The 19,381-nt window shown below is 40.2% G+C and overlaps 58 non-coding genes across 58 annotated transcripts; all 58 read left to right on the forward strand.

The window, feature by feature from the left end:
• Positions 1 to 92: 92 nt before the first annotated feature.
• On the forward strand, positions 93 to 211 carry LOC148694818 (5S ribosomal RNA). The gene has a single exon (XR_015965865.1). It is a non-coding gene; the product is annotated as a 5S ribosomal RNA (ribosomal RNA).
• Positions 212 to 418: 207 nt separating this feature from the next.
• LOC148694819 (5S ribosomal RNA) lies at positions 419 to 537 on the forward strand. Its single transcript, XR_015965866.1, has one exon. It is a non-coding gene; the product is annotated as a 5S ribosomal RNA (ribosomal RNA).
• Positions 538 to 744: 207 nt separating this feature from the next.
• On the forward strand, positions 745 to 863 carry LOC148694820 (5S ribosomal RNA). The gene has a single exon (XR_015966053.1). It is a non-coding gene; the product is annotated as a 5S ribosomal RNA (ribosomal RNA).
• A 207-nt stretch (positions 864 to 1,070) lies between these two features.
• On the forward strand, positions 1,071 to 1,189 carry LOC148694821 (5S ribosomal RNA). The gene has a single exon (XR_015965867.1). It is a non-coding gene; the product is annotated as a 5S ribosomal RNA (ribosomal RNA).
• Positions 1,190 to 1,396: 207 nt separating this feature from the next.
• On the forward strand, positions 1,397 to 1,515 carry LOC148694822 (5S ribosomal RNA). Its single transcript, XR_015966049.1, has one exon. It is a non-coding gene; the product is annotated as a 5S ribosomal RNA (ribosomal RNA).
• Positions 1,516 to 1,722: 207 nt separating this feature from the next.
• LOC148694823 (5S ribosomal RNA) lies at positions 1,723 to 1,841 on the forward strand. Its single transcript, XR_015965982.1, has one exon. It is a non-coding gene; the product is annotated as a 5S ribosomal RNA (ribosomal RNA).
• Positions 1,842 to 2,048: 207 nt separating this feature from the next.
• Positions 2,049 to 2,167, forward strand: LOC148694824 (5S ribosomal RNA). Its single transcript, XR_015965868.1, has one exon. It is a non-coding gene; the product is annotated as a 5S ribosomal RNA (ribosomal RNA).
• Positions 2,168 to 2,374: 207 nt separating this feature from the next.
• On the forward strand, positions 2,375 to 2,493 carry LOC148694825 (5S ribosomal RNA). Its single transcript, XR_015965869.1, has one exon. It is a non-coding gene; the product is annotated as a 5S ribosomal RNA (ribosomal RNA).
• A 208-nt stretch (positions 2,494 to 2,701) lies between these two features.
• LOC148694826 (5S ribosomal RNA) lies at positions 2,702 to 2,820 on the forward strand. The gene has a single exon (XR_015965984.1). It is a non-coding gene; the product is annotated as a 5S ribosomal RNA (ribosomal RNA).
• A 207-nt stretch (positions 2,821 to 3,027) lies between these two features.
• On the forward strand, positions 3,028 to 3,146 carry LOC148694827 (5S ribosomal RNA). The gene has a single exon (XR_015965870.1). It is a non-coding gene; the product is annotated as a 5S ribosomal RNA (ribosomal RNA).
• Positions 3,147 to 3,353: 207 nt separating this feature from the next.
• LOC148694828 (5S ribosomal RNA) lies at positions 3,354 to 3,472 on the forward strand. The gene has a single exon (XR_015965871.1). It is a non-coding gene; the product is annotated as a 5S ribosomal RNA (ribosomal RNA).
• Positions 3,473 to 3,679: 207 nt separating this feature from the next.
• LOC148694829 (5S ribosomal RNA) lies at positions 3,680 to 3,798 on the forward strand. The gene has a single exon (XR_015965997.1). It is a non-coding gene; the product is annotated as a 5S ribosomal RNA (ribosomal RNA).
• A 207-nt stretch (positions 3,799 to 4,005) lies between these two features.
• LOC148694830 (5S ribosomal RNA) lies at positions 4,006 to 4,124 on the forward strand. The gene has a single exon (XR_015965872.1). It is a non-coding gene; the product is annotated as a 5S ribosomal RNA (ribosomal RNA).
• A 207-nt stretch (positions 4,125 to 4,331) lies between these two features.
• LOC148694831 (5S ribosomal RNA) lies at positions 4,332 to 4,450 on the forward strand. The gene has a single exon (XR_015965873.1). It is a non-coding gene; the product is annotated as a 5S ribosomal RNA (ribosomal RNA).
• Positions 4,451 to 4,658: 208 nt separating this feature from the next.
• LOC148694832 (5S ribosomal RNA) lies at positions 4,659 to 4,777 on the forward strand. Its single transcript, XR_015966036.1, has one exon. It is a non-coding gene; the product is annotated as a 5S ribosomal RNA (ribosomal RNA).
• Positions 4,778 to 4,985: 208 nt separating this feature from the next.
• LOC148694833 (5S ribosomal RNA) lies at positions 4,986 to 5,104 on the forward strand. The gene has a single exon (XR_015965874.1). It is a non-coding gene; the product is annotated as a 5S ribosomal RNA (ribosomal RNA).
• A 207-nt stretch (positions 5,105 to 5,311) lies between these two features.
• LOC148694834 (5S ribosomal RNA) lies at positions 5,312 to 5,430 on the forward strand. The gene has a single exon (XR_015965875.1). It is a non-coding gene; the product is annotated as a 5S ribosomal RNA (ribosomal RNA).
• Positions 5,431 to 5,637: 207 nt separating this feature from the next.
• Positions 5,638 to 5,756, forward strand: LOC148694835 (5S ribosomal RNA). Its single transcript, XR_015966035.1, has one exon. It is a non-coding gene; the product is annotated as a 5S ribosomal RNA (ribosomal RNA).
• Positions 5,757 to 5,943: 187 nt separating this feature from the next.
• LOC148694836 (5S ribosomal RNA) lies at positions 5,944 to 6,062 on the forward strand. The gene has a single exon (XR_015966060.1). It is a non-coding gene; the product is annotated as a 5S ribosomal RNA (ribosomal RNA).
• A 186-nt stretch (positions 6,063 to 6,248) lies between these two features.
• Positions 6,249 to 6,367, forward strand: LOC148694837 (5S ribosomal RNA). The gene has a single exon (XR_015965876.1). It is a non-coding gene; the product is annotated as a 5S ribosomal RNA (ribosomal RNA).
• A 207-nt stretch (positions 6,368 to 6,574) lies between these two features.
• On the forward strand, positions 6,575 to 6,693 carry LOC148694838 (5S ribosomal RNA). The gene has a single exon (XR_015965877.1). It is a non-coding gene; the product is annotated as a 5S ribosomal RNA (ribosomal RNA).
• Positions 6,694 to 7,201: 508 nt separating this feature from the next.
• Positions 7,202 to 7,320, forward strand: LOC148694839 (5S ribosomal RNA). Its single transcript, XR_015966029.1, has one exon. It is a non-coding gene; the product is annotated as a 5S ribosomal RNA (ribosomal RNA).
• Positions 7,321 to 7,527: 207 nt separating this feature from the next.
• On the forward strand, positions 7,528 to 7,646 carry LOC148694840 (5S ribosomal RNA). The gene has a single exon (XR_015965974.1). It is a non-coding gene; the product is annotated as a 5S ribosomal RNA (ribosomal RNA).
• A 207-nt stretch (positions 7,647 to 7,853) lies between these two features.
• On the forward strand, positions 7,854 to 7,972 carry LOC148694841 (5S ribosomal RNA). Its single transcript, XR_015965878.1, has one exon. It is a non-coding gene; the product is annotated as a 5S ribosomal RNA (ribosomal RNA).
• A 207-nt stretch (positions 7,973 to 8,179) lies between these two features.
• On the forward strand, positions 8,180 to 8,298 carry LOC148694842 (5S ribosomal RNA). Its single transcript, XR_015965879.1, has one exon. It is a non-coding gene; the product is annotated as a 5S ribosomal RNA (ribosomal RNA).
• A 508-nt stretch (positions 8,299 to 8,806) lies between these two features.
• Positions 8,807 to 8,925, forward strand: LOC148694843 (5S ribosomal RNA). Its single transcript, XR_015966083.1, has one exon. It is a non-coding gene; the product is annotated as a 5S ribosomal RNA (ribosomal RNA).
• A 207-nt stretch (positions 8,926 to 9,132) lies between these two features.
• On the forward strand, positions 9,133 to 9,251 carry LOC148694844 (5S ribosomal RNA). Its single transcript, XR_015965975.1, has one exon. It is a non-coding gene; the product is annotated as a 5S ribosomal RNA (ribosomal RNA).
• Positions 9,252 to 9,458: 207 nt separating this feature from the next.
• On the forward strand, positions 9,459 to 9,577 carry LOC148694845 (5S ribosomal RNA). The gene has a single exon (XR_015965880.1). It is a non-coding gene; the product is annotated as a 5S ribosomal RNA (ribosomal RNA).
• Positions 9,578 to 9,784: 207 nt separating this feature from the next.
• On the forward strand, positions 9,785 to 9,903 carry LOC148694846 (5S ribosomal RNA). Its single transcript, XR_015965881.1, has one exon. It is a non-coding gene; the product is annotated as a 5S ribosomal RNA (ribosomal RNA).
• A 208-nt stretch (positions 9,904 to 10,111) lies between these two features.
• Positions 10,112 to 10,230, forward strand: LOC148694847 (5S ribosomal RNA). The gene has a single exon (XR_015965976.1). It is a non-coding gene; the product is annotated as a 5S ribosomal RNA (ribosomal RNA).
• A 208-nt stretch (positions 10,231 to 10,438) lies between these two features.
• On the forward strand, positions 10,439 to 10,557 carry LOC148694848 (5S ribosomal RNA). Its single transcript, XR_015965882.1, has one exon. It is a non-coding gene; the product is annotated as a 5S ribosomal RNA (ribosomal RNA).
• Positions 10,558 to 10,764: 207 nt separating this feature from the next.
• On the forward strand, positions 10,765 to 10,883 carry LOC148694849 (5S ribosomal RNA). The gene has a single exon (XR_015965883.1). It is a non-coding gene; the product is annotated as a 5S ribosomal RNA (ribosomal RNA).
• Positions 10,884 to 11,090: 207 nt separating this feature from the next.
• On the forward strand, positions 11,091 to 11,209 carry LOC148694850 (5S ribosomal RNA). The gene has a single exon (XR_015965977.1). It is a non-coding gene; the product is annotated as a 5S ribosomal RNA (ribosomal RNA).
• A 206-nt stretch (positions 11,210 to 11,415) lies between these two features.
• Positions 11,416 to 11,534, forward strand: LOC148694851 (5S ribosomal RNA). Its single transcript, XR_015965885.1, has one exon. It is a non-coding gene; the product is annotated as a 5S ribosomal RNA (ribosomal RNA).
• Positions 11,535 to 11,741: 207 nt separating this feature from the next.
• On the forward strand, positions 11,742 to 11,860 carry LOC148694852 (5S ribosomal RNA). The gene has a single exon (XR_015965886.1). It is a non-coding gene; the product is annotated as a 5S ribosomal RNA (ribosomal RNA).
• Positions 11,861 to 12,067: 207 nt separating this feature from the next.
• LOC148694853 (5S ribosomal RNA) lies at positions 12,068 to 12,186 on the forward strand. Its single transcript, XR_015966054.1, has one exon. It is a non-coding gene; the product is annotated as a 5S ribosomal RNA (ribosomal RNA).
• A 207-nt stretch (positions 12,187 to 12,393) lies between these two features.
• On the forward strand, positions 12,394 to 12,512 carry LOC148694854 (5S ribosomal RNA). Its single transcript, XR_015965985.1, has one exon. It is a non-coding gene; the product is annotated as a 5S ribosomal RNA (ribosomal RNA).
• A 207-nt stretch (positions 12,513 to 12,719) lies between these two features.
• LOC148694855 (5S ribosomal RNA) lies at positions 12,720 to 12,838 on the forward strand. The gene has a single exon (XR_015965887.1). It is a non-coding gene; the product is annotated as a 5S ribosomal RNA (ribosomal RNA).
• Positions 12,839 to 13,045: 207 nt separating this feature from the next.
• On the forward strand, positions 13,046 to 13,164 carry LOC148694856 (5S ribosomal RNA). The gene has a single exon (XR_015965888.1). It is a non-coding gene; the product is annotated as a 5S ribosomal RNA (ribosomal RNA).
• Positions 13,165 to 13,371: 207 nt separating this feature from the next.
• LOC148694857 (5S ribosomal RNA) lies at positions 13,372 to 13,490 on the forward strand. Its single transcript, XR_015965978.1, has one exon. It is a non-coding gene; the product is annotated as a 5S ribosomal RNA (ribosomal RNA).
• Positions 13,491 to 13,697: 207 nt separating this feature from the next.
• LOC148694858 (5S ribosomal RNA) lies at positions 13,698 to 13,816 on the forward strand. Its single transcript, XR_015965889.1, has one exon. It is a non-coding gene; the product is annotated as a 5S ribosomal RNA (ribosomal RNA).
• Positions 13,817 to 14,023: 207 nt separating this feature from the next.
• Positions 14,024 to 14,142, forward strand: LOC148694859 (5S ribosomal RNA). The gene has a single exon (XR_015965890.1). It is a non-coding gene; the product is annotated as a 5S ribosomal RNA (ribosomal RNA).
• Positions 14,143 to 14,349: 207 nt separating this feature from the next.
• Positions 14,350 to 14,468, forward strand: LOC148694860 (5S ribosomal RNA). Its single transcript, XR_015965891.1, has one exon. It is a non-coding gene; the product is annotated as a 5S ribosomal RNA (ribosomal RNA).
• Positions 14,469 to 14,676: 208 nt separating this feature from the next.
• Positions 14,677 to 14,795, forward strand: LOC148694861 (5S ribosomal RNA). Its single transcript, XR_015965986.1, has one exon. It is a non-coding gene; the product is annotated as a 5S ribosomal RNA (ribosomal RNA).
• A 207-nt stretch (positions 14,796 to 15,002) lies between these two features.
• LOC148694862 (5S ribosomal RNA) lies at positions 15,003 to 15,121 on the forward strand. The gene has a single exon (XR_015966009.1). It is a non-coding gene; the product is annotated as a 5S ribosomal RNA (ribosomal RNA).
• Positions 15,122 to 15,328: 207 nt separating this feature from the next.
• On the forward strand, positions 15,329 to 15,447 carry LOC148694863 (5S ribosomal RNA). Its single transcript, XR_015965892.1, has one exon. It is a non-coding gene; the product is annotated as a 5S ribosomal RNA (ribosomal RNA).
• Positions 15,448 to 15,655: 208 nt separating this feature from the next.
• Positions 15,656 to 15,774, forward strand: LOC148694864 (5S ribosomal RNA). The gene has a single exon (XR_015965893.1). It is a non-coding gene; the product is annotated as a 5S ribosomal RNA (ribosomal RNA).
• A 207-nt stretch (positions 15,775 to 15,981) lies between these two features.
• LOC148694865 (5S ribosomal RNA) lies at positions 15,982 to 16,100 on the forward strand. The gene has a single exon (XR_015965894.1). It is a non-coding gene; the product is annotated as a 5S ribosomal RNA (ribosomal RNA).
• A 207-nt stretch (positions 16,101 to 16,307) lies between these two features.
• LOC148694866 (5S ribosomal RNA) lies at positions 16,308 to 16,426 on the forward strand. The gene has a single exon (XR_015965896.1). It is a non-coding gene; the product is annotated as a 5S ribosomal RNA (ribosomal RNA).
• Positions 16,427 to 16,613: 187 nt separating this feature from the next.
• Positions 16,614 to 16,732, forward strand: LOC148694867 (5S ribosomal RNA). The gene has a single exon (XR_015965897.1). It is a non-coding gene; the product is annotated as a 5S ribosomal RNA (ribosomal RNA).
• Positions 16,733 to 16,940: 208 nt separating this feature from the next.
• Positions 16,941 to 17,059, forward strand: LOC148694868 (5S ribosomal RNA). The gene has a single exon (XR_015965898.1). It is a non-coding gene; the product is annotated as a 5S ribosomal RNA (ribosomal RNA).
• Positions 17,060 to 17,267: 208 nt separating this feature from the next.
• Positions 17,268 to 17,386, forward strand: LOC148694869 (5S ribosomal RNA). Its single transcript, XR_015965899.1, has one exon. It is a non-coding gene; the product is annotated as a 5S ribosomal RNA (ribosomal RNA).
• A 207-nt stretch (positions 17,387 to 17,593) lies between these two features.
• Positions 17,594 to 17,712, forward strand: LOC148694870 (5S ribosomal RNA). Its single transcript, XR_015965900.1, has one exon. It is a non-coding gene; the product is annotated as a 5S ribosomal RNA (ribosomal RNA).
• A 207-nt stretch (positions 17,713 to 17,919) lies between these two features.
• Positions 17,920 to 18,038, forward strand: LOC148694871 (5S ribosomal RNA). Its single transcript, XR_015965901.1, has one exon. It is a non-coding gene; the product is annotated as a 5S ribosomal RNA (ribosomal RNA).
• Positions 18,039 to 18,225: 187 nt separating this feature from the next.
• LOC148694872 (5S ribosomal RNA) lies at positions 18,226 to 18,344 on the forward strand. The gene has a single exon (XR_015966067.1). It is a non-coding gene; the product is annotated as a 5S ribosomal RNA (ribosomal RNA).
• A 206-nt stretch (positions 18,345 to 18,550) lies between these two features.
• On the forward strand, positions 18,551 to 18,669 carry LOC148694873 (5S ribosomal RNA). Its single transcript, XR_015965966.1, has one exon. It is a non-coding gene; the product is annotated as a 5S ribosomal RNA (ribosomal RNA).
• A 206-nt stretch (positions 18,670 to 18,875) lies between these two features.
• On the forward strand, positions 18,876 to 18,994 carry LOC148694874 (5S ribosomal RNA). The gene has a single exon (XR_015966085.1). It is a non-coding gene; the product is annotated as a 5S ribosomal RNA (ribosomal RNA).
• A 207-nt stretch (positions 18,995 to 19,201) lies between these two features.
• On the forward strand, positions 19,202 to 19,320 carry LOC148694875 (5S ribosomal RNA). The gene has a single exon (XR_015966010.1). It is a non-coding gene; the product is annotated as a 5S ribosomal RNA (ribosomal RNA).
• The last annotated feature ends 61 nt before the right edge of the window (positions 19,321 to 19,381 follow it).

Raw genomic sequence — 19,381 nt, forward strand, 5'->3', positions numbered from 1 at the left:
TAGAGTAGTCGTACTAATTTTATTTAATTATTTTTGAATTTCGTGCAAACGGCAAAGAAATGGTTAAATACAATTACAAGTCGTAGACTAACGGATGCGATCATACCAACTCACATGCACCGGATCCCATCAGAACTCCGAAGTTAAGCGAGTTTGGGCGAGAGTAGTACTAGGATGGGTGACCTCCTGGGAAGTCCTCGTGTTGCATCCCCCAATCTTTTTTTCTTTTTTTTTTTTTTTTGGTTTTTTGTTTTTTGGGAAGCGCGTCGTATATAACCGAGCCTCGATCTTATACGACGAGCCTCGATCTTGGGAGATGAAAGAAATAGAGTAGTCGTACTAATTTTATTTAATTATTTTTGAATTTCGTGCAAACGGCAAAGAAATGGTTAAATACAATTACAAGTCGTAGACTAACGGATGCGATCATACCAACTCACATGCACCGGATCCCATCAGAACTCCGAAGTTAAGCGAGTTTGGGCGAGAGTAGTACTAGGATGGGTGACCTCCTGGGAAGTCCTCGTGTTGCATCCCCCAATCTTTTTTTCTTTTTTTTTTTTTTTTGGTTTTTTGTTTTTTGGGAAGCGCGTCGTATATAACCGAGCCTCGATCTTATACGACGAGCCTCGATCTTGGGAGATAAAAGAAATAGAGTAGTCGTACTAATTTTATTTAATTATTTTTGAATTTGGTGCAAACGGCAAAGAAATGGTTAAATACAATTACAAGTCGTAGACTAACGGATGCGATCATACCAACTCACATGCACCGGATCCCATCAGAACTCCGAAGTTAAGCGAGTTTGGGCGAGAGTAGTACTAGGATGGGAGACCTCCTGGGCAGTCCTCGTGTTGCATCCCCCAATCTTTTTTTCTTTTTTTTTTTTTTTTGGTTTTTTGTTTTTTGGGAAGCGCGTCGTATATAACCGAGCCTCGATCTTATACGACGAGCCTCGATCTTGGGAGATGAAAGAAATAGAGTAGTCGTACTAATTTTATTTAATTATTTTTGAATTTCGTGCAAACGGCAAAGAAATGGTTAAATACAATTACAAGTCGTAGACTAACGGATGCGATCATACCAACTCACATGCACCGGATCCCATCAGAACTCCGAAGTTAAGCGAGTTTGGGCGAGAGTAGTACTAGGATGGGTGACCTCCTGGGAAGTCCTCGTGTTGCATCCCCCAATCTTTTTTTCTTTTTTTTTTTTTTTTGGTTTTTTGTTTTTTGGGAAGCGCGTCGTATATAACCGAGCCTCGATCTTATACGACGAGCCTCGATCTTGGGAGATAAAAGAAATAGAGTAGTCGTACTAATTTTATTTAATTATTTTTGAATTTGGTGCAAACGGCAAAGAAATGGTTAAATACAATTACAAGTCGTAGACTAACGGATGCGATCATACCAACTCACATGCACCGGATCCCATCAGAACTCCGAAGTTAAGCGAGTTTGGGCGAGAGTAGTACTAGGATGGGTGACCTCCTGGGCAGTCCTCGTGTTGCATCCCCCAATCTTTTTTTCTTTTTTTTTTTTTTTTGGTTTTTTGTTTTTTGGGAAGCGCGTCGTATATAACCGAGCCTCGATCTTATACGACGAGCCTCGATCTTGGGAGATGAAAGAAATAGAGTAGTCGTACTAATTTTATTTAATTATTTTTGAATTTCGTGCAAACGGCAAAGAAATGGTTAAATACAATTACAAGTCGTAGACTAACGGATGCGATCATACCAACTCACATGCACCGGATCCCATCCGAACTCCGAAGATAAGCGAGTTTGGGCGAGAGTAGTACTAGGATGGGTGACCTCCTGGGAAGTCCTCGTGTTGCATCCCCCAATCTTTTTTTTTTTTTTTTTTTTTTTTGGTTTTTTGTTTTTTGGGAAGCGCGTCGTATATAACCGAGCCTCGATCTTATACGACGAGCCTCGATCTTAGGAGATGGAAGAAATAGAGTAGTCGTACTAATTTTATTTAATTATTTTTGAATTTCGTGCAAACGGCAAAGAAATGGTTAAATACAATTACAAGTCGTAGACTAACGGATGCGATCATACCAACTCACATGCACCGGATCCCATCAGAACTCCGAAGTTAAGCGAGTTTGGGCGAGAGTAGTACTAGGATGGGTGACCTCCTGGGAAGTCCTCGTGTTGCATCCCCCAATCTTTTTTTCTTTTTTTTTTTTTTTTGGTTTTTTGTTTTTTGGGAAGCGCGTCGTATATAACCGAGCCTCGATCTTATACGACGAGCCTCGATCTTGGGAGATGAAAGAAATAGAGTAGTCGTACTAATTTTATTTAATTATTTTTGAATTTCGTGCAAACGGCAAAGAAATGGTTAAATACAATTACAAGTCGTAGACTAACGGATGCGATCATACCAACTCACATGCACCGGATCCCATCAGAACTCCGAAGTTAAGCGAGTTTGGGCGAGAGTAGTACTAGGATGGGTGACCTCCTGGGAAGTCCTCGTGTTGCATCCCCCAATCTTTTTTTCTTTTTTTTTTTTTTTTTGGTTTTTTGTTTTTTGGGAAGCGCGTCGTATATAACCGAGCCTCGATCTTATACGACGAGCCTCGATCTTGGGAGATAAAAGAAATAGAGTAGTCGTACTAATTTTATTTAGTTATTTTTGAATTTCGTGCAAACGGCAAAGAAATTGTTAAATACAATTACAAGTCGTAGACTAACGGATGCGATCATACCAACTCACATGCACCGGATCCCATCCGAACTCCGAAGATAAGCGAGTTTGGGCGAGAGTAGTACTAGGATGGGTGACCTCCTGGGAAGTCCTCGTGTTGCATCCCCCAATCTTTTTTTTTTTTTTTTTTTTTTTTGGTTTTTTGTTTTTTGGGAAGCGCGTCGTATATAACCGAGCCTCGATCTTATACGACGAGCCTCGATCTTAGGAGATGAAAGAAATAGAGTAGTCGTACTAATTTTATTTAATTATTTTTGAATTTCGTGCAAACGGCAAAGAAATGGTTAAATACAATTACAAGTCGTAGACTAACGGATGCGATCATACCAACTCACATGCACCGGATCCCATCAGAACTCCGAAGTTAAGCGAGTTTGGGCGAGAGTAGTACTAGGATGGGTGACCTCCTGGGAAGTCCTCGTGTTGCATCCCCCAATCTTTTTTTCTTTTTTTTTTTTTTTTGGTTTTTTGTTTTTTGGGAAGCGCGTCGTATATAACCGAGCCTCGATCTTATACGACGAGCCTCGATCTTGGGAGATAAAAGAAATAGAGTAGTCGTACTAATTTTATTTAATTATTTTTGAATTTCGTGCAAACGGCAAAGAAATGGTTAAATACAATTACAAGTCGTAGACTAACGGATGCGATCATACCAACTCACATGCACCGGATCCCATCAGAACTCCGAAGTTAAGCGAGTTTGGGCGAGAGTAGTACTAGGATGGGTGACCTCCTGGGAAGTCCTCGTGTTGCATCCCCCAATCTTTTTTTCTTTTTTTTTTTTTTTTGGTTTTTTGTTTTTTGGGAAGCGCGTCGTATATAACCGAGCCTCGATCTTATACGACGAGCCTCGATCTTGGGAGATAAAAGAAATAGAGTAGTCGTACTAATTTTATTTAATTATTTTTGAATTTCGTGCAAACGGCAAAGAAATGGTTAAATACAATTACAAGTCGTAGACTAACGGATGCGATCGTACCAACTCAAATGCACCGGATCCCATCAGAACTCCGAAGTTAAGCGAGTTTGGGCGAGAGTAGTACTAGGATGGGTGACCTCCTGGGAAGTCCTCGTGTTGCATCCCCCAATCTTTTTTTCTTTTTTTTTTTTTTTTGGTTTTTTGTTTTTTGGGAAGCGCGTCGTATATAACCGAGCCTCGATCTTATACGACGAGCCTCGATCTTGGGAGATGAAAGAAATAGAGTAGTCGTACTAATTTTATTTAATTATTTTTGAATTTCGTGCAAACGGCAAAGAAATGGTTAAATACAATTACAAGTCGTAGACTAACGGATGCGATCATACCAACTCACATGCACCGGATCCCATCAGAACTCCGAAGTTAAGCGAGTTTGGGCGAGAGTAGTACTAGGATGGGTGACCTCCTGGGAAGTCCTCGTGTTGCATCCCCCAATCTTTTTTTCTTTTTTTTTTTTTTTTGGTTTTTTGTTTTTTGGGAAGCGCGTCGTATATAACCGAGCCTCGATCTTATACGACGAGCCTCGATCTTGGGAGATGAAAGAAATAGAGTAGTCGTACTAATTTTATTTAATTATTTTTGAATTTCGTGCAAACGGCAAAGAAATGGTTAAATACAATTACAAGTCGTAGACTAACGGATGCGATCATACCAACTCACATGCACCGGATCCCATCAGAACTCCGAAGTTAAGCGAGTTTGGGCGAGAGTAGTACTAGGATGGGTGACCTCCTGGGAAGTCCTCGTGTTGCATCCCCCAATCTTTTTTTCTTTTTTTTTTTTGTTTTGGTTTTTTGTTTTTTGGGAAGCGCGTCGTATATAACCGAGCCTCGATCTTATACGACGAGCCTCGATCTTGGGAGATAAAAGAAATAGAGTAGTCGTACTAATTTTATTTAATTATTTTTGAATTTCGTGCAAACGGCAAAGAAATGGTTAAATACAATTACAAGTCGTAGACTAACGGATGCGATCGTACCAACTCACATGCACCGGATCCCATCAGAACTCCGAAGTTAAGCGAGTTTGGGCGAGAGTAGTACTAGGATGGGTGACCTCCTGGGAAGTCCTCGTGTTGCATCCCCCAATCTTTTTTTTTTTTTTTTTTTTGTTTTGGTTTTTTGTTTTTTGGGAAGCGCGTCGTATATAACCGAGCCTCGATCTTATACGACGAGCCTCGATCTTGGGAGATAAAAGAAATAGAGTAGTCGTACTAATTTTATTTAATTATTTTTGAATTTCGTGCAAACGGCAAAGAAATGGTTAAATACAATTACAAGTCGTAGACTAACGGATGCGATCATACCAACTCACATGCACCGGATCCCATCAGAACTCCGAAGTTAAGCGAGTTTGGGCGAGAGTAGTACTAGGATGGGTGACCTCCTGGGAAGTCCTCGTGTTGCATCCCCCAATCTTTTTTTCTTTTTTTTTTTTTTTTGGTTTTTTGTTTTTTGGGAAGCGCGTCGTATATAACCGAGCCTCGATCTTATACGACGAGCCTCGATCTTGGGAGATAAAAGAAATAAAGTAGTCGTACTAATTTTATTTAATTATTTTTGAATTTCGTGCAAACGGCAAAGAAATGGTTAAATACAATTACAAGTCGTAGACTAACGGATGCGATCATACCAACTCACATGCACCGGATCCCATCAGAACTCCGAAGTTAAGCGAGTTTGGGCGAGAGTAGTACTAGGATGGGTGACCTCCTGGGAAGTCCTCGTGTTGCATCCCCCAATCTTTTTTTCTTTTTTTTTTTTTTTTGGTTTTTTGTTTTTTGGGAAGCGCGTCGTATATAACCGAGCCTCGATCTTATACGACGAGCCTCGATCTTGGGAGATGAAAGAAATAGAGTAGTCGTACTAATTTTATTTAATTATTTTTGAATTTCGTGCAAACGGCAAAGAAATGGTTAAATACAATTACAAGTCGTAGACTAACGGATGCGATCATACCAACTCACATGCACCGGATCCCATCAGAACTCCGAAGTTAAGCAAGTTTGGGCGAGAGTAGTACTAGGATGGGTGACCTCCTGGGAAGTCCTCGTGTTGCATCCCCCAATCTTTTTTTCTTTTTTTTTTTTTTTTGGTTTTTTGTTTTTTGGGAAGCGCGTCGTATATAACCGAGCCTCGATCTTGGGAGATGAAAGAAATAGAGTAGTCGTACTAATTTTATTTAATTATTTTTGAATTTCGTGCAAACGGCAAAGAAATGGTTAAATACAATTACAAGTCGTAGACTAACGGATGCGATCATTCCAACTCACATGCACCGGATCCCATCAGAACTCCGAAGTTAAGCGAGTTTGGGCGAGAGTAGTACTAGGATGGATGACCTCCTGGGAAGTCCTCGTGTTGCATCCCCCAATCTTTTTTTCTTATTTTTTTTTTTTGGTTTTTTGTTTTTTGGGAAGCGCGTCGTATATAACCGAGCCTCGATCTTGGGAGATGAAAGAAATAGAGTAGTCGTACTAATTTTATTTAATTATGTTTGAATTTCGTGCAAACGGCAAAGAAATGGTTAAATACAATTACAAGTCGTAGACTACCGGATGCGATCATACCAACTCACATGCACCGGATCCCATCAGAACTCCGAAGTTAAGCGAGTTTGGGCGAGAGTAGTACTAGGATGGGTGACCTCCTGGGAAGTCCTCGTGTTGCATCCCCCAATCTTTTTTTCTTTTTTTTTTTTTTTTGGTTTTTTGTTTTTTGGGAAGCGCGTCGTATATAACCGAGCCTCGATCTTATACGACGAGCCTCGATCTTGGGAGATGAAAGAAATAGAGTAGTCGTACTAATTTTATTTAATTATTTTTGAATTTCGTGCAAACGGCAAAGAAATGGTTAAATACAATTACAAGTCGTAGACAAACGGATGCGATCATACCAACTCACATGCACCGGATCCCATCAGAACTCCGAAGTTAAGCGAGTTTGGGCGAGAGTAGTACTAGGATGGGTGACCTCCTGGGAAGTCCTCGTGTTGCATCCCCCAATCTTTTTTTCTTTTTCTTTTTTTTTTGGTTTTTTGTTTTTTGGGAAGCGCGTCGTATATAACCGAGCCTCGACCTTATACGACGAGCCTCGATCTTGGGAGATAAAAGAAATAGAGTAGTCGTACTAATTTTATTTAATTATTTTTGAATTTCGTGCAAACGGCAAAGAAATGGTTAAATACAATTACAATTCGTAGACTAACGGATGCGATCATACCAACTCACATGCACCGGATCCCATCAGAACTCCGAAGTTAAGCGAGTTTGGGCGAGAGTAGTACTAGGATGGGTAACCTCCCCAATCTTTTTTTCTTTTTTTTTTTTTTTGGTTTTTTGTTTTTTGGGAAGCGCGTCGTATATAACCGAGCCTCGATCTTATACGACGAGCCTCGATCTTGGGAGATAAAAGAAATAGAGTAGTCGTACTAATTTTATTTAATTATTTTTGAATTTCGTGCAAACGGCAAAGAAATGGTTAAATACAATTACAAGTCGTAGACTAACGGATGCGATCATACCAACTCACATGCACCGGAACCCATCAGAACTCCGAAGTTAAGCGAGTTTGGGCGAGAGTAGTACTAGGATGGGTGACCTCCTGGGAAGTCCTCGTGTTGCATCCCCCAATCTTTTTTTCTTTTTTTTTTTTTTTTGGTTTTTTGTTTTTTGGGAAGCGCGTCGTATATAACCGAGTCTCGATCTTATACGACGAGCCTCGATCTTGGGAGATAAAAGAAATAGAGTAGTCGTACTAATTTTATTCAATTATTTTTGAATTTCGTGCAAACGGCAAAGAAATGGTTAAATACAATTACAAGTCGTAGACTAACGGATGCGATCATACCAACTCACATGCACCGGATCCCATCAGAACTCCGAAGTTAAGCGAGTTTGGGCGAGAGTAGTACTAGGATGGGTGACCTCCTGGGAAGTCCTCGTGTTGCATCCACCAATCTTTTTTTCTTTTTTTTTTTTTTTTGGTTTTTTGTTTTTTGGGAAGCGCGTCGTATATAACCGAGCCTCGATCTTATACGACGAGCCTCGATCTTGGGAGATAAAAGAAATAGAGTAGTCGTACTAATTTTATTTAATTATTTTTGAATTTCGTGCAAACGGCAAAGAAATGGTTAAATACAATTACAAGTCGTAGACTAACGGATGCGATCATACCAACTCACATGCACCGGATCCCATCAGAACTCCGAAGTTAAGCGAGTTTGGGCGAGAGTAGTACTAGGATGGGTGACCTCCTGGGAAGTCCTCGTGTTGCATCCCCCAATCTTTTTTTCTTTTTTTTTTTTTTTTGGTTTTTTGTTTTTTGGGAAGCGCGTCGTATATAACCGAGCCTCGATCTTATACGACGAGCCTCGATCTTGGGAGATAAAAGAAATAGAGTAGTCGTACTAATTTTATTTAATTATTTTTGAATTTCGTGCAAACGGCAAAGAAATGGTTAAATACAATTACAAGTCGTAGAAAAACGGATGCGATCATACCAACTCACATGCACCGGATCCCATCAGAACTCCGAAGTTAAGCGAGTTTGGGCGAGAGTAGTACTAGGATGGGTGACCTCCTGGGAAGTCCTCGTGTTGCATCCCCCAATCTTTTTTTCTTTTTCTTTTTTTTTTGGTTTTTTGTTTTTTGGGAAGCGCGTCGTATATAACCGAGCCTCGACCTTATACGACGAGCCTCGATCTTGGGAGATAAAAGAAATAGAGTAGTCGTACTAATTTTATTTAATTATTTTTGAATTTCGTGCAAACGGCAAAGAAATGGTTAAATACAATTACAATTCGTAGACTAACGGATGCGATCATACCAACTCACATGCACCGGATCCCATCAGAACTCCGAAGTTAAGCGAGTTTGGGCGAGAGTAGTACTAGGATGGGTAACCTCCCCAATCTTTTTTTCTTTTTTTTTTTTTTTGGTTTTTTGTTTTTTGGGAAGCGCGTCGTATATAACCGAGCCTCGATCTTATACGACGAGCCTCGATCTTGGGAGATAAAAGAAATAGAGTAGTCGTACTAATTTTATTTAATTATTTTTGAATTTCGTGCAAACGGCAAAGAAATGGTTAAATACAATTACAAGTCGTAGACTAACGGATGCGATCATACCAACTCACATGCACCGGAACCCATCAGAACTCCGAAGTTAAGCGAGTTTGGCCGAGAGTAGTACTAGGATGGGTGACCTCCTGGGAAGTCCTCGTGTTGCATCCCCCAATCTTTTTTTCTTTTTTTTTTTTTTTTGGTTTTTTGTTTTTTGGGAAGCGCGTCGTATATAACCGAGTCTCGATCTTATACGACGAGCCTCGATCTTGGGAGATAAAAGAAATAGAGTAGTCGTACTAATTTTATTCAATTATTTTTGAATTTCGTGCAAACGGCAAAGAAATGGTTAAATACAATTACAAGTCGTAGACTAACGGATGCGATCATACCAACTCACATGCACCGGATCCCATCAGAACTCCGAAGTTAAGCGAGTTTGGGCGAGAGTAGTACTAGGATGGGTGACCTCCTGGGAAGTCCTCGTGTTGCATCCACCAATCTTTTTTTCTTTTTTTTTTTTTTTTGGTTTTTTGTTTTTTGGGAAGCGCGTCGTATATAACCGAGCCTCGATCTTATACGACGAGCCTCGATCTTGGGAGATAAAAGAAATAGAGTAGTCGTACTAATTTTATTTAATTATTTTTGAATTTCGTGCAAACGGCAAAGAAATGGTTAAATACAATTACAAGTCGTAGACTAACGGATGCGATCATACCAACTCACATGCACCGGATCCCATCAGAACTCCGAAGTTAAGCGAGTTTGGGCGAGAGTAGTACTAGGATGGGTGACCTCCTGGGAAGTCCTCGTGTTGCATCCCCCAATCTTTTTTTCTTTTTTTTTTTTTTTTGGTTTTTTGTTTTTTGGGAAGCGCGTCGTATATAACCGAGCCTCGATCTTATACGACGAGCCTCGATCTTGGGAGATAAAAGAAATAGAGTAGTCGTACTAATTTTATTTAATTATTTTTGAATTTCGTGCAAACGGCAAAGAAATGGTTAAATACAATTACAAGTCGTAGACTAACGGATGCGATCATACCAACTCACATGCACCGGATCCCATCAGAACTCCGAAGTTAAGCGAGTTTGGGCGAGAGTAGTACTAGGATGGGTGACCTCCTGGGAAGTCCTCGTGTTGCATCCCCCAATCTTTTTCTCTTTTTTTTTTTTTTTTTGGTTTTTTGTTTTTTGGGAAGCGCGTCGTATATAACCGAGTCTCGATCTTATACGACGAGCCTCGATCTTGGGAGATAAAAGAAATAGAGTAGTCGTACTAATTTTATTCAATTATTTTTGAATTTCGTGCAAACGGCAAAGAAATGGTTAAATACAATTACAAGTCGTAGACTAACGGATGCGATCATACCAACTCACATGCACCGGATCCCATCAGAACTCCGAAGTTAAGCGAGTTTGGGCGAGAGTAGTACTAGGATGGGTGACCTCCTGGGAAGTCCTCGTGTTGCATCCACCAATCTTTTTTTCTTTTTTTTTTTTTTTTTGGTTTTTTGTTTTTTGGGAAGCGCGTCGTATATAACCGAGCCTCGATCTTATACGACGAGCCTCGATCTTGGGAGATAAAAGAAATAGAGTAGTCGTACTAATTTTATTTAATTATTTTTGAATTTCGTGCAAACGGCAAAGAAATGGTTAAATACAATTACAAGTCGTAGACTAACGGATGCGATCATACCAACTCACATGCACCGGATCCCATCAGAACTCCGAAGTTAAGCGAGTTTGGGCGAGAGTAGTACTAGGATGGGTGACCTCCTGGGAAGTCCTCGTGTTGCATCCCCCAATCTTTTTTTCTTTTTTTTTTTTTTTTGGTTTTTTGTTTTTTGGGAAGCGCGTCGTATATAACCGAGCCTCGATCTTATACGACGAGCCTCGATCTTAGGAGATGAAAGAAATAGAGTAGTCGTACTAATTTTATTTAATTATTTTTGAATTTCGTGCAAACGGCAAAGAAATGGTTAAATACAATTACAAGTCGTAGACTAACGGATGCGATCATACCAACTCACATGCACCGGATCCCATCAGAACTCCGAAGTTAAGCGAGTTTGGGCGAGAGTAGTACTAGGATGGGTGACCTCCTGGGAAGTCCTCGTGTTGCATCCCCCAATCTTTTTTTCTTTTTTTTTTTTTTTTGGTTTTTTGTTTTTTGGGAAGCGCGTCGTATATAACCGAGTCTCGATCTTATACGACGAGCCTCGATCTTGGGAGATAAAAGAAATAGAGTAGTCGTACTAATTTTATTCAATTATTTTTGAATTTCGTGCAAACGGCAAAGAAATGGTTAAATACAATTACAAGTCGTAGACTAACGGATGCGATCATACCAACTCACATGCACCGGATCCCATCAGAACTCCGAAGTTAAGCGAGTTTGGGCGAGAGTAGTACTAGGATGGGTGACCTCCTGGGAAGTCCTCGTGTTGCATCCACCAATCTTTTTTTCTTTTTTTTTTTTTTTGGTTTTTTGTTTTTTGGGAAGCGCGTCGTATATAACCGAGCCTCGATCTTATACGACGAGCCTCGATCTTGGGATATAAAAGAAATAGAGTAGTCGTACTAATTTTATTTAATTATTTTTGAATTTCGTGCAAACGGCAAAGAAATGGTTAAATACAATTACAAGTCGTAGACTAACGGATGCGATCATACCAACTCACATGCACCGGATCCCATCAGAACTCCGAAGTTAAGCGAGTTTGGGCGAGAGTAGTACTAGGATGGGTGACCTCCTGGGAAGTCCTCGTGTTGCATCCCCCAATCTTTTTTTCTTTTTTTTTTTTTTTTGGTTTTTTGTTTTTTGGGAAGCGCGTCGTATATAACCGAGCCTCGATCTTATACGACGAGCCTCGATCTTGGGAGATGAAAGAAATAGAGTAGTCGTACTAATTTTATTTAATTATTTTTGAATTTCGTGCAAACGGCAAAGAAATGGTTAAATACAATTACAAGTCGTAGACTAACGGATGCGATCATACCAACTCACATGCACCGGATCCCATCAGAACTCCGAAGTTAAGCGAGTTTGGGCGAGAGTAGTACTAGGATGGGTGACCTCCTGGGAAGTCCTCGTGTTGCATCCCCCAATCTTTTTTTCTTTTTTTTTTTTTTTTGGTTTTTTGTTTTTTGGGAAGCGCGTCGTATATAACCGAGCCTCGATCTTATACGACGAGCCTCGATCTTGGGAGATAAAAGAAATAGAGTAGTCGTACTAATTTTATTTAATTATTTTTGAATTTGGTGCAAACGGCAAAGAAATGGTTAAATACAATTACAAGTCGTAGACTAACGGATGCGATCATACCAACTCACATGCACCGGATCCCATCAGAACTCCGAAGTTAAGCGAGTTTGGGCGAGAGTAGTACTAGGATGGGAGACCTCCTGGGCAGTCCTCGTGTTGCATCCCCCAATCTTTTTTTCTTTTTTTTTTTTTTTTGGTTTTTTGTTTTTTGGGAAGCGCGTCGTATATAACCGAGCCTCGATCTTATACGACGAGCCTCGATCTTGGGAGATGAAAGAAATAGAGTAGTCGTACTAATTTTATTTAATTATTTTTGAATTTCGTGCAAACGGCAAAGAAATGGTTAAATACAATTACAAGTCGTAGACTAACGGATGCGATCATACCAACTCACATGCACCGGATCCCATCCGAACTCCGAAGATAAGCGAGTTTGGGCGAGAGTAGTACTAGGATGGGTGACCTCCTGGGAAGTCCTCGTGTTGCATCCCCCAATCTTTTTTTTTTTTTTTTTTTTTTTTGGTTTTTTGTTTTTTGGGAAGCGCGTCGTATATAACCGAGCCTCGATCTTATACGACGAGCCTCGATCTTAGGAGATGAAAGAAATAGAGTAGTCGTACTAATTTTATTTAATTATTTTTGAATTTCGTGCAAACGGCAAAGAAATGGTTAAATACAATTACAAGTCGTAGACTAACGGATGCGATCATACCAACTCACATGCACCGGATCCCATCAGAACTCCGAAGTTAAGCGAGTTTGGGCGAGAGTAGTACTAGGATGGGTGACCTCCTGGGAAGTCCTCGTGTTGCATCCCCCAATCTTTTTTTCTTTTTTTTTTTTTTTTGGTTTTTTGTTTTTTGGGAAGCGCGTCGTATATAACCGAGCCTCGATCTTATACGACGAGCCTCGATCTTAGGAGATGAAAGAAATAGAGTAGTCGTACTAATTTTATTTAATTATTTTTGAATTTCGTGCAAACGGCAAAGAAATGGTTAAATACAATTACAAGTCGTAGACTAACGGATGCGATCATACCAACTCACATGCACCGGATCCCATCAGAACTCCGAAGTTAAGCGAGTTTGGGCGAGAGTAGTACTAGGATGGGTGACCTCCTGGGAAGTCCTCGTGTTGCATCCCCCAATCTTTTTTTCTTTTTTTTTTTTTTTTGGTTCATTGTTTTTTGGGAAGCGCGTCGTATATAACCGAGTCTCGATCTTATACGACGAGCCTCGATCTTGGGAGATAAAAGAAATAGAGTAGTCGTACTAATTTTATTCAATTATTTTTGAATTTCGTGCAAACGGCAAAGAAATGGTTAAATACAATTACAAGTCGTAGACTAACGGATGCGATCATACCAACTCACATGCACCGGATCCCATCAGAACTCCGAAGTTAAGCGAGTTTGGGCGAGAGTAGTACTAGGATGGGTGACCTCCTGGGAAGTCCTCGTGTTGCATCCACCAATCTTTTTTTCTTTTTTTTTTTTTTTTGGTTTTTTGTTTTTTGGGAAGCGCGTCGTATATAACCGAGCCTCGATCTTATACGACGAGCCTCGATCTTGGGATATAAAAGAAATAGAGTAGTCGTACTAATTTTATTTAATTATTTTTGAATTTCGTGCAAACGGCAAAGAAATGGTTAAATACAATTACAAGTCGTAGACTAACGGATGCGATCATACCAACTCACATGCACCGGATCCCATCAGAACTCCGAAGTTAAGCGAGTTTGGGCGAGAGTAGTACTAGGATGGGTGACCTCCTGGGAAGTCCTCGTGTTGCATCCCCCAATCTTTTTTTCTTTTTTTTTTTTTTTTGGTTTTTTGTTTTTTGGGAAGCGCGTCGTATATAACCGAGCCTCGATCTTATACGACGAGCCTCGATCTTGGGAGATGAAAGAAATAGAGTAGTCGTACTAATTTTATTTAATTATTTTTGAATTTCGTGCAAACGGCAAAGAAATGGTTAAATACAATTACAAGTCGTAGACTAACGGATGCGATCATACCAACTCACATGCACCGGATCCCATCAGAACTCCGAAGTTAAGCGAGTTTGGGCGAGAGTAGTACTAGGATGGGTGACCTCCTGGGAAGTCCTCGTGTTGCATCCCCCAATCTTTTTTTCTTTTTTTTTTTTTTTTGGTTTTTTGTTTTTTGGGAAGCGCGTCGTATATAACCGAGCCTCGATCTTATACGACGAGCCTCGATCTTGGGAGATGAAAGAAATAGAGTAGTCGTACTAATTTTATTTAATTATTTTTGAATTTCGTGCAAACGGCAAAGAAATGGTTAAATACAATTACAAGTCGTAGACTAACGGATGCGATCATACCAACTCACATGCACCGGATCCCATCAGAACTCCGAAGTTAAGCGAGTTTGGGCGAGAGTAGTACTAGGATGGGTGACCTCCTGGGAAGTCCTCGTGTTGCATCCCCCAATCTTTTTTTCTTTTTTTTTTTTTTTTTGGTTTTTTGTTTTTTGGGAAGCGCGTCGTATATAACCGAGCCTCGATCTTATACGACGAGCCTCGATCTTGGGAGATAAAAGAAATAGAGTAGTCGTACTAATTTTATTTAGTTATTTTTGAAATTCGTGCAAACGGCAAAGAAATTGTTAAATACAATTACAAGTCGTAGACTAACGGATGCGATCATACCAACTCACATGCACCGGATCCCATCCGAACTCCGAAGATAAGCGAGTTTGGGCGAGAGTAGTACTAGGATGGGTGACCTCCTGGGAAGTCCTCGTGTTGCATCCCCCAATCTTTTTTTTTTTTTTTTTTTTTTTTGGTTTTTTGTTTTTTGGGAAGCGCGTCGTATATAACCGAGCCTCGATCTTATACGACGAGCCTCGATCTTAGGAGATGAAAGAAATAGAGTAGTCGTACTAATTTTATTTAATTATTTTTGAATTTCGTGCAAACGGCAAAGAAATGGTTAAATACAATTACAAGTCGTAGACTAACGGATGCGATCATACCAACTCACATGCACCGGATCCCATCAGAACTCCGAAGTTAAGCGAGTTTGGACGAGAGTAGTACTAGGATGGGTGACCTCCTGGGAAGTCCTCGTGTTGCATCCCCCAATCTTTTTTTCTTTTTTTTTTTTTTTTGGTTTTTTGTTTTTTGGGAAGCGCATCGTATATAACCGAGCCTCGATCTTATACGACGAGCCTCGATCTTGGGAGATGAAAGAAATAGAGTAGTCGTACTAATTTTATTTAATTATTTTTAAATTTCGTGCAAACGGCAAAGAAATGGTTAAATACAATTACAAGTCGTAGACTAACGGATGCGATCATACCAACTCACATGCACCGGATCCCATCAGAACTCCGAAGTTAAGCGAGTTTGGGCGAGAGTAGTACTAGGATGGGTGACCTCCTGGGAAGTCCTCGTGTTGCATCCCCCAATCTTTTTTTCTTTTTTTTTTTTTTTTTGGTTTTTTGTTTTTTGGGAAGCGCGTCGTATATAACCGAGCCTCGATCTTATACGACGAGCCTCGATCTTGGGAGATAAAAGAAATAGAGTAGTCGTACTAATTTTATTTAATTATTTTTGAATTTCGTGCAAACGTCAAAGAAATTGTTAAATACAATTACAAGTCGTAGACTAACGGATGCGATCATACCAACTCACATGCACCGGATCCCATCAGAACTCCGAAGTTAAGCGAGTTTGGGCGAGAGTAGTACTAGGATGGGTGACCTCCTGGGAAGTCCTCGTGTTGCATCCCCCAATCTTTTTTTTTTTTTTTTTTTTTTTTGGTTTTTTGTTTTTTGGGAAGCGCGTCGTATATAACCGAGCCTCGATCTTATACGACGAGCCTCGATCTTGGGAGATGAAAGAAATAGAGTAGTCGTACTAATTTTGTTTAATTATTTTTGAATTTCGTGCAAACGGCAAAGAAATGGTTAAATACAATTACAAGTCGTAGACTAACGGATGCGATCATACCAACTCACATGCACCGGATCCCATCAGAACTCCGAAGTTAAGCGAGTTTGGGCGAGAGTAGTACTAGGATGGGTGACCTCCTGGGAAGTCCTCGTGTTGCATCCCCCAATCTTTTTTTTTTTTTTTTTTTTTTTTGGTTTTTTGTTTTTTGGGAAGCGCGTCGTATATAACCGAGCCTCGATCTTATACGACGAGCCTCGATCTTGGGAGATGAAAGAAATAGAGTAGTCGTACTAATTTTGTTTAATTATTTTTGAATTTCGTGCAAACGGCAAAGAAATGGTTAAATACAATTACAAGTCGTAGACTAACGGATGCGATCATACCAACTCACATGCACCGGATCCCATCAGAACTCCGAAGTTAAGCGAGTTTGGGCGAGAGTAGTACTAGGATGGGTGACCTCCTGGGAAGTCCTCGTGTTGCATCCCCCAATCTTTTTTTCTTTTTTTTTTTTTTTTGGTTTTTTGTTTTTTGGGAAGCGCGTCGTATATAAACGAGCCTCGATCTTGGGAGTTGAAAGAAATAGAGTAGTCGTACTAATTTTATTTAATTATTTTTGAATTTCGTGCAAACGGCAAAGAAATTGTTAAATACAATTACAAGTCGTAGACTAACGGATGCGATCATACCAACTCACATGCACCGGATCCCATCAGAACTCCGAAGTTAAGCGAGTTTGGGCGAGAGTAGTACTAGGATGGGTGACCTCCTGGGAAGTCCTCGTGTTGCATCCCCCAATCTTTTTTTTTTTTTTTTTTTTGTTTTGGTTTTTTGTTTTTTGGGAAGCGCGTCGTATATAACCGAGCCTCGATCTTATACGACGAGCCTCGATCTTGGGAGATAAAAGAAATAGAGTAGTCGTACTAATTTTATTTAATTATTTTTGAATTTCGTGCAAACGGCAAAGAAATGGTTAAATACAATTACAAGTCGTAGACTAACGGATGCGATCATACCAACTCACATGCACCGGATCCCATCAGAACTCCGAAGTTAAGCGAGTTTGGGCGAGAGTAGTACTAGGATGGGTGACCTCCTGGGAAGTCCTCGTGTTGCATCCCCCAATCTTTTTTTTTTTTTTTTTTTTGTTTTGGTTTTTTGTTTTTTGGGAAGCGCGTCGTATATAACCGAGCCTCGATCTTATACGACGAGCCTCGATCTTGGGAGATAAAAGAAATAGAGTAGTCGTACTAATTTTATTTAATTATTTTTGAATTTCGTGCAAACGGCAAAGAAATGGTTAAATACAATTACAAGTCGTAGACTAACGGATGCGATCATACCAACTCACATGCACCGGATCCCATCAGAACTCCGAAGTTAAGCGAGTTTGGGCGAGAGTAGTACTAGGATGGGTGACCTCCTGGGAAGTCCTCGTGTTGCATCCCCCAATCTTTTTTTTTTTTTTTTTTTTTTTTGGTTTTTTGTTTTTTGGGAAGCGCGTCGTATATAACCGAGCCTCGATCTTATACGACGAGCCTCGATCTTGGGAGATGAAAGAAATAGAGTAGTCGTACTAATTTTGTTTAATTATTTTTGAATTTCGTGCAAACGGCAAAGAAATGGTTAAATACAATTACAAGTCGTAGACTAACGGATGCGATCATACCAACTCACATGCACCGGATCCCATCAGAACTCCGAAGTTAAGCGAGTTTGGGCGAGAGTAGTACTAGGATGGGTGACCTCCTGGGAAGTCCTCGTGTTGCATCCCCCAATCTTTTTTTTTTTTTTTTTTTTTTTTGGTTTTTTGTTTTTTGGGAAGCGCGTCGTATATAACCGAGCCTCGATCTTATACGACGAGCCTCGATCTTGGGAGATGAAAGAAATAGAGTAGTCGTACTAATTTTGTTTAATTATTTTTGAATTTCGTGCAAACGGCAAAGAAATGGTTAAATACAATTACAAGTCGTAGACTAACGGATGCGATCATACCAACTCACATGCACCGGATCCCATCAGAACTCCGAAGTTAAGCGAGTTTGGGCGAGAGTAGTACTAGGATGGGTGACCTCCTGGGAAGTCCTCGTGTTGCATCCCCCAATCTTTTTTTCTTTTTTTTTTTTTTTTGGTTTTTTGTTTTTTGGGAAGCGCGTCGTATATAAACGAGCCTCGATCTTGGGAGTTGAAAGAAATAGAGTAGTCGTACTAATTTTATTTAATTATTTTTGAATTTCGTGCAAACGGCAAAGAAATGGTTAAATACAATTACAAGTCGTAGACTAACGGATGCGATCATACCAACTCACATGCACCGGATCCCATCAGAACTCCGAAGTTAAGCGAGTTTGCGCGAGAGTAGTACTAGGATGGGTGACCTCCTGGGAAGTCCTCGTGTTGCATCCCCCAATCTTTTTTTCTTTTTTGTTTTTTTTTGGTTTTTGTTTTTTGGGAAGCGCGTCGTATATAACCGAGCCTCGATCTTATACGACGAGCCTCGATCTTGGGAGATGAAAGAAATAGAGTAGTCGTACTAATTTTATTTAATTATTTTTGAATTTCGTGCAAACGGCAAAGAAATGGTTAAATACAATTACAAGTCGTAGACTAACGGATGCGATCATACCAACTCACATGCACCGGATCCCATCAGAACTCCGAAGTTAAGCGAGTTTGGGCGAGAGTAGTACTAGGATGGGTGACCTCTTGGGAAGTCCTCGTGTTGCATCCCCCAATCTTTTTTTCTTTTTTGTTTTTTTTTGGTTTTTGTTTTTTGGGAAGCGCGTCGTATATAACCGAGCCTCGATCTTATACGACGAGCCTCGATCTTGGGAGATGAAAGAAATAGAGTAGTCGTACTAATTTTATTTAATTATTTTTGAATTTCGTGCAAACGGCAAAGAAATGGTTAAATACAATTACAAGTCGTAGACTAACGGATGCGATCATACCAACTCACATGCACCGGATCCCATCAGAACTCCGAAGTTAAGCGAGTTTGCGCGAGAGTAGTACTAGGATAGGTGACCTCCTGGGAAGTCCTCGTGTTGCATCCCCCAATCTTTTTTTCTTTTTTTTTTTTTTTTGGTTTTTTGTTTTTTGGGAAGCGCGTCGTATATTACCGAGCCTCGATCTTATACGACGAGCCTCGATCTTGGGAGATAAAAGAAATAGAGTAGTCGTACTAATTTTATTTAATTATTTTTGAATTTCGTGCAAACGGCAAAGAAATGGTTAAATACAATTACAAGTCGGAGACTAACGGATGCGATCATACCAACTCACATGCACCGGATCCCATCAGAACTCCGAAGTTAAGCGAGTTTGGGCGAGCGTAGTACTAGGATGGGTGACCTCCTGGGAAGTCCTCGTGTTGCATCCCCCAATCTTTTTTTCTTTTTTTTTTTTTTTTGGTTTTTTGTTTTTTGGGAAGCGCGTCGTAT

Source organism: Pyrus communis, chromosome 8, assembly GCF_041283825.1.
Source record: "Pyrus communis isolate YQ-2024b chromosome 8, ASM4128382v1, whole genome shotgun sequence".
Lineage (NCBI taxonomy): Eukaryota > Viridiplantae > Streptophyta > Magnoliopsida > Rosales > Rosaceae > Pyrus > Pyrus communis.